Genomic DNA, 7,529 nt, shown 5'->3' with positions numbered 1-7,529 from the left:
GCCTGTTTTTGAAACTAGTCAAGTTTTCTACCTGCTACACCTTAAAGAAACCCACAAAAGTCTTCTGGCTAGTTCAGATAAGGAAATCCACCTATGTCTCCTATTCAGAGATTTGATTAGCAAGGAATTTCCTCTTCTATCTCCCAGGATGACTCAGGCAGAAAAACAAAAACCCATTAAGTAGTAGATAAGGTTTAAGGGACTTCTATCTTAGTTGATCTCCACTATAGTAATATTAGTCATAGACTTTGTGCACCTATGTACCTGTTTGTAACCTTAATTGATTTTAGAATGTTATATCTCAGCTAAAGGGCAATAGGACCCTAAACTATTCCTAGAAAAAAAAATGATTGTAATCTCTCAGCCCAGTTCGTGTGCTGATGTCATCCCACTGCTTGCTCCTAATGTATAAAATAAACCTCTGCTGAAGGCAGAGCAGGAAGACTTGCACCCAACTCCAACTCCCATGTCTTCCTTACCCCCCTTTTCCCCTTTTTCTCCTTCTCCCCCTTTTAGGAATCTCTGCTCGCCACCACCTTCCCACCTTAGGGTCCTGCCTGTCTTGCCTCCAGACACCTCAATAGTTGGAGCTGGTCTCCGACAGGTTACATAAATAATTGCATTAAAATTCCTTTCCGTAGAAGGTCTTACATACTGGAGTATGTTTTGTCATTATGCAGCAGATGGTAGAACCCATTTAGTGCAGGCAGGTTTGGGAGTCCCAGAGTTCCCTCACCCTGCTCTCTAACAAGAGCTTGTCTTAATGGATACAAGTTCTGCCTTGTATCCATCATTTCTCAAAAGAACGTTTCCAGGAACAGTGTTTTATAATCCACTTGCAGGTGTTATGACTGCTAGCTTACCTAGAGTATAATAATCAACTTGAGGGAATAAATGACTCACCTTTCTAACTTTAGTCTGACAGGAAGTGTGGCAAGAAGCATCAACTTTCAGTCAGAACAATGGAGCTTTGAACACTGGCTCTACACAGTGGAATCTAGAACTGAGGAAATGAGATGACCTCTGCATTCTGCATCCCCTCCCCCTTTCTCAGCTTCTATCTCTCCTCCCCACCCCAGCCCACCTTGCGATGCTATTGGCTCATGCCATTGATCAAAAATGACAGATCCACACAGGTGACTCGGTGATGGGAAACCCACAGGGAATACAATTGTGATGAAAATAAAAATGCACAAAATGATGAAAAAATAAACTATTAGATAATATATATATATAAAAAGAAAGATTCCACAAAACTTGTGTGGGACAGTTCACAGCATTAACTTTTCCTAACAGCTCTCAAGCTGAAACAACCCATTTTCCTTTAGCAGACAAATGGAGAAATAAGGTGTGTACACCTGTATAACTGTAATTACTATTGAGGCATGCAAAGTAACAAAGCACTGACATGTGCTACAACAGGGATAAGCCCTGCACACTTTGTGCTGCTGCTGTTATTAATTTCAAAAGCTGTTTGGAGCATCTCATTTTGTACATTTTTGTTTGTCTGGAATGTCCAGATAGGCAAATAGAGAGAAAGAACTGGTGTTTGCCAGTGTCTGGCATAGCTGGGGTGACTCGGGGAATCTAATAGGTAAAAGATTTGTTTGGGGTACATGAAATATGACATTGGATGCTAAATACCCCTGATTTGCTTTAACTGGTGAATTGTTTGATATGTGAAAGTATCACAAGAATGTCTATTTTTTTTTAAAAAAAATGACACCTGCAATAATGCCAGTGTTGTGATTTCAGTGTTGTTTGAATTGGGGAGGACAGGATGGCCTATTCCCCTGGAAAAGCCATGGGAAAATGTGTTGCAGGAGGTTAAAACTGTAGGAGTAAAAATTTAGAAGTCATTGCCTTAGAAAAATAAGCATAATTCTCTTTTCTACCATCTCAGTATGACAACTTGGCATCTGAGACTCTCACCTTTCTCTTTCTCAAGGCAAGGAGAAAAAATAGTGCAAACCAGGAAGGAAAGTGAGGTTTGAATAATAAGTGGTTTCAATTAGCTGCATTGAAATTGAGAGTCGACTTGTATTAATTTTTGTGATCAAATTACTTCATTTTGTCTCTCCTCTAACAGCGAGGATAATTGTATGGCTGGATTATTTGAGTCATTCTAATTAGGCATGCATCAATATTTAGTGGGTGTTTACCCAGCCCACAGCATACCCAATTGTTTTCCTCTCTCAGCGACCAAGGCATTGCTCTCTGGTATGAATAGATGGTACACAGTGAAGAGATGTGCCTTTCCTCTCTCCATCTTTGTTTGTAAGGAAGATTCAGGTGGCCTAAAATGCAATGAAGAACCTACTTAGATGCATCTACAAAGCTACAGGCAATATTGTGAATGCCATTAGTTCATTACAGGATGGTAAATGTAATTTTTGCACAGATGTTTATTAGGGATTTGGTTATGCCAGACAAAGCAAAATTTACCATTTGTGTAGACTTTCCTTCTTGTCTTTATTTTCTAGTTTTCATATATTTCCATTTCTCTGTTATGGACAGTATGACTTGCTCCCTTTTCCCCTTATCCTGCTGGATGGCTTCTCCTTTAACAAACACTCCCTTATTTAAGCTCTTCTCTACCTCCTCCTCCTCCTTCCCACCTTCTGCTCTCACTCTCCAGGTTTCCACTTTCATCCCCTTTTCTCTGTTACCTGGCAGGGTGAAGGATATACCTCAGAACCCCCAAATCTGCCTGCTCTGTGTAGATTCTGCTATCCACCACATCAAGATGAAACAAACTCTAGTACCCAAGACTTTTAATGGAAAGGAACTTTAATACAATTAATGTGCAATAAAGAAAAGAATAGATAACCTATTTTACAAGCCAAGCACCCGAAACAAACTCTAGTACCCAAGACTTTTAATGGAAAGGAACTTTAATACAATTAATGTGCAATAAAGAAAAGAATAGATAACATAGTTTACAAGCCAAGCACCCGAAGTTACCATCCCCTCATGGTAAGTGTCCAGATTAACAGGGTTGACCCAAAATGTGGGTCATTGAGGCCAAAAATCTGCCACAAATCTCAGGCACCTTCTGGTGGGGACCCATAGGAAAGGAACAGAAGAGGCCAGGCAAGTCTGGAAGCAAAGAGCAAAATCAAAATCAAATATAGGCTGCTACTGATAACCTTCCCATGGGTCTCTCACCTACATCAGTTTCAAGTGTCTCCTTCCATGCCCCCCAAGTCCCTGGTACAAGTCCTGGGCTGAGACACAGCACAGCTCTTTTCTATCTCTCTGACCCACGTGCCTCCTGCAGGTCTCCTTCTTGCTGTCCATTCTCTTCTTTCCTCCTTCTTCCAGTTTTTTCTAGCTTCTCCTCATGCTCAGCTATACCCTTCCTTGAGTGGGGCAGGGAACCAGGAAATGCCCCTTTTCTTGGGGACCACCCTGTTCCATCTTTATTTTCTTTCTTCAATTCTTGGGTATTTTCTATCTAGCTCCTGAGTGGGTAAAATCCAAGATTGAACTTCAGCCTTCTTTTCTTTTATGTCTACATCTTGCACCAAAAAGAACACTCAGTTCAGACCCTGAGCTGAGGTCTTTCAAATATATTTGACCTTGATACTGGACTTTATTTCTGGGAACAGTACACTCATCTTAAGCTAGTATCTGGAAGTGGGTGCTTTGCCCATCCACACGTCTGCACTGGCAGTAATATCTTGATCCTTCTCGTCTGTCATCCTCATTCTCATAGTAGTTTAATTTTGCCTGGAAAAGTCTTTTGGACTCACTTTGGCTTTCATTTCAGCTTCACTCTGTTTTGATGACCTCCCAACCAGTATAATACCCCAGAATGTTGGTAAGTTTATCTCAGCCTCTGCAAGTTCTGAGCATCTCTTGGGTTATCCATCCTGAGGCTTGATCATTATGCTATCTTCTTGCTCCTTTCCTCCACTCCCAAGATCCAAAGACATCTTGCCTCTTTGCCACTCCTCTGAAGGTCATGGGAGGAGATGGCTGAGAGAGAGAGCCTTAGCTAAGAGAGTAGGATGTGAAATGGGGCCCTGCAGGGGAGAGCAGAGGGGCCAAATCATAATGTGGACCACCGAGTCTAGGGAATGATAAAGGGAAAAGACCAAGGAAATCATCCCTGCAGTTGAAATCCTCCTGCAGAATGGCTGTTCTTGCTCATAGAGACTTCTTGTTTAACTGGGTGCACCCAGAGTTGAATAAATCAAAATAGTGTTCATTTCATTATTTCAGTGGGAAGAGGGTGAATGCAATGTTTTTGCTAAAATACTTCATCTTGTCTTGGATTTTAAATATATTTTAAAACAACCTTGGAACAGAAATGTTACCTCATTCAACATTCCTCATTGTCAAATCAATCAGCCAGATCAAACTATTTTCATTCTTTTTGAGTTATATGCCCCAAATTCTATTTAATGATCAACTGTTAGAAGGAAAGAAATATTGACTTTATATGTCAGTTCAAATAAATATAACAGCATCCTCAAGGTAACTATCTTATTTTTGGCAGAGGATATTTGTAGACAGGTGATAATAGAAAGATAGACAAGTGATAGATATATAGAAGATAGATGATTGACAGACATATACAGTTTTTTTGTTGTTGTATGAGTTCCTTGGATTATTTTTTTTTAAAGATTTATTTATTTGTGCATAGAGAACTGGGGTACAGGCCAGAGGTGCAGGGGTGGTGAAAGGATTCACCAGAGACAGTGGAGAGCAGAACAGGCCGACTGATGAAATACACCACTGAGGGGAGCAGTGAGCGGGTCTGCTGCGCCATGTGGGTCACCTCCAGGACAAGCGGGGATTGAACTCATGGGGAAGTGGATTTGGCTTCTAAGTTCTGTGCTTTAACCTGCTGCACCATCAGGGACGGCTTGGATTATTTTATAGGAAAATTTAGAGCAAGTTAAAGGGGAAAGAGTGATGAATGAAACAGGAGACCTTGAGTGAGGACTTTACATTCAGACAAGCAGATAAGAGAGTTGCAGGCAGCAGGAATGAAGCAAACCTCCAAGGCAGGACTAAACCTTGTGTTAGGGTTGGGCAAGGCGGCCCTTATGACTAGAGCAGAGGATAGAAGTCAGGGAGCAGTGAAGTGACTCAGGAGGTGCGGGGATACCTCAGCCCACCCTGGAGTCTTCTAAGGGTTTTGTCTCTCTTTCTGGGTGAAAGGGAGCACCTTGGTGGGGTTTTCAGAAGATATGTGATGTGATAGGACTGAGGACATAGAAGGACTTCTCTGATGCTGGGTTGAGAATAGGCAGCAGGGAGACAAAAGTGAAATCAGTGGCACCTATTCAGTGGCCAGCCCAGGCAGGATGTGATGGCACTCTGCACCAGGTGGGCAGAGTGGAGTGGCCAGGATGTGGACACATTCTGAAGGTAAAGCCAGTGAGACTTCATGATGGGATTAGATGTGGTGGAGTCAGAGAGCAGAGACCAATAGGGCAGTGCTGGCATGCTGTGCTGTGGAAGGATGAAGTGGCCCAACTGAAATGTGCTGGCTACAGGTGAAATGGGTTTGGAACATGCAAGTTGGGGAGTTAGAATGAGCTGGGAGCTGGCAACTGCTAGACAGAGTGGGGAGAGGTTAGATTCTATGAGATAATGAGGAAAGAAGGAAAAGGAAGAACTAAAGGGACAGTGGGAGGTGAGTTCATGAACCTTAAGGAAGCATCTGTGAGGTTGATAAAACTCCACACATTGGTAGTAGGAGCAGAGGAAGCTCTTGTTCTCCAGTAGAGTTCTCCTTTCTGTCTTATATGCTTGGGTGAGGGTGTGGCTTTCCTAAAGCTGCCATATCAAATGTCTACAAAACTGAGACTTAAACAACAGAAATTTATTCTTTCTCCATCCTGGAGGCCTGCAGCTCAAAATCAGGGAGTAGGTGGGATGTGCTCCCTCTGCAGGCTTTAGGCCAGGATCTTCTTTGCCTCTTTCATAATTTTCTGGCTCTACGCATCCCTGGGTGGTGACATTATGACACAATTTCTGCCTTTGTCTCCATATGACTGCCATCCTGGTCTCTCCCTGTCTTCTTTTCTTTCTTTTATAAGGCTGACTACCTATAACTCGATTTAGGGGTCATCCAAATCCAGAATCTGGAGATTTATAATGTCATCTGTAAAGACCCTTTCTTTCAAATAACATTACACTCACAAGGCTATGAAGTTAGGACACACACCTAGCTGTGTGTGAATGGGGTGTTATTCACATCATTGCAAATAAATAAATGCTTCCTCCGACCCCTCATCTCTCCCACTTCCATCCGTATGCCACTAAAAGTAGGAGAAATGTCAATAAAATTGATATTTTGGGCATAAATTTTGTTTTGCAAACAGGTAAGAGAGGCAGTGTTTCCCACTAAGTTGGGAATGGTAGAGAGAATGTAATTGACAAGAGGAAGAAGGAACTGTTAGAAGGCAGATGCTTAGAGCTTGAAGAAATTGTGGCAAATCTTTGACTTCCTTAGTCTTTGAGATTGGAAATTTGAGCCAATCTTATTTGGATCTCAAAATTTAGGATATTCCAGTTGATATCTGGGTTATAATGACATGAAATGGGATCATATTTTATATTCTACTTTGTAACCTGCTCTCCTTGCTCAAAAAATATTGCAAATCTTTTCTGAAGTCTTTAAATATTCTTTAATGACATGATTTTTAATGGCTGTGTAGCAGTCCATTAAATGAAAGTACCATAATTTATATAATAAATCCTTTATAGTAGGCCATTCATGATGTTTCTACATTTTACATGTGATAAATAACATGGAAATGAACAACTTTTTCCATAAATCATCATGCACATCTTTGATTATTTTCAAATGGGCTCATTTTAAATAACTATGAGCAATTTTGTGATAGCCATTTCTGCTCATCGTTTTCTTTATGAACTAGAACTTTTCCTTCAGGCAAAAAAAAGCCCCATGAAAATGAAGTTCCTGGAACATCTGGTTTATGATGTCATTTACTTTGGGTATCCAACTGTGTTCCCAAATTTGGCATTGTCTTATTTCTAATAGGCTCATCCTAGATTTAATCTCCCTTCTGGAAATACAGATGCAAGTGTGTTTCCTTTTGGGAAGCTTAGCCTGGGAGCCAGGCCTGTAAGAGAGAATCACACCTAAATGTATGTTGGTTACCTGCAGCTCCTATATATCAATGTGTAAGTCCCAAGAATGAGAAGAAATGGAAATATTGACATTGCAGGAGATTTTATGGAGACAAAAACTTTCTTATGATACTAGGTGTCACAGAAAACTCCACTGTACCAGTCCACTTATATAGATTATCCTGATAATCAGTATGAGGATGAGGATGAATTCTTGTGGTCCATATGGGGATCAACCTGTGGATCATGAGGTCAAGTAAGCAGAAGAGTTGGAATTCTTACCTAGGTTTGTCTGACTAAAATGTGCCATACTGTATATTACTGGTGTTCCCAGATTTTTAAATTTTGAACATTGGGGAGAATTTCAGACTAAAACTTGGGGAGATGTCTAGGCTTGTCAGCTTTTTTTTTTTTTT

Source organism: Condylura cristata, unplaced genomic scaffold (genome assembly GCF_000260355.1).
Source record: "Condylura cristata isolate star-nosed mole 26May11 unplaced genomic scaffold, ConCri1.0 scaffold00028, whole genome shotgun sequence".
NCBI lineage: Eukaryota > Metazoa > Chordata > Mammalia > Eulipotyphla > Talpidae > Condylura > Condylura cristata.
This window is presented reverse-complemented; position numbering follows the sequence as displayed.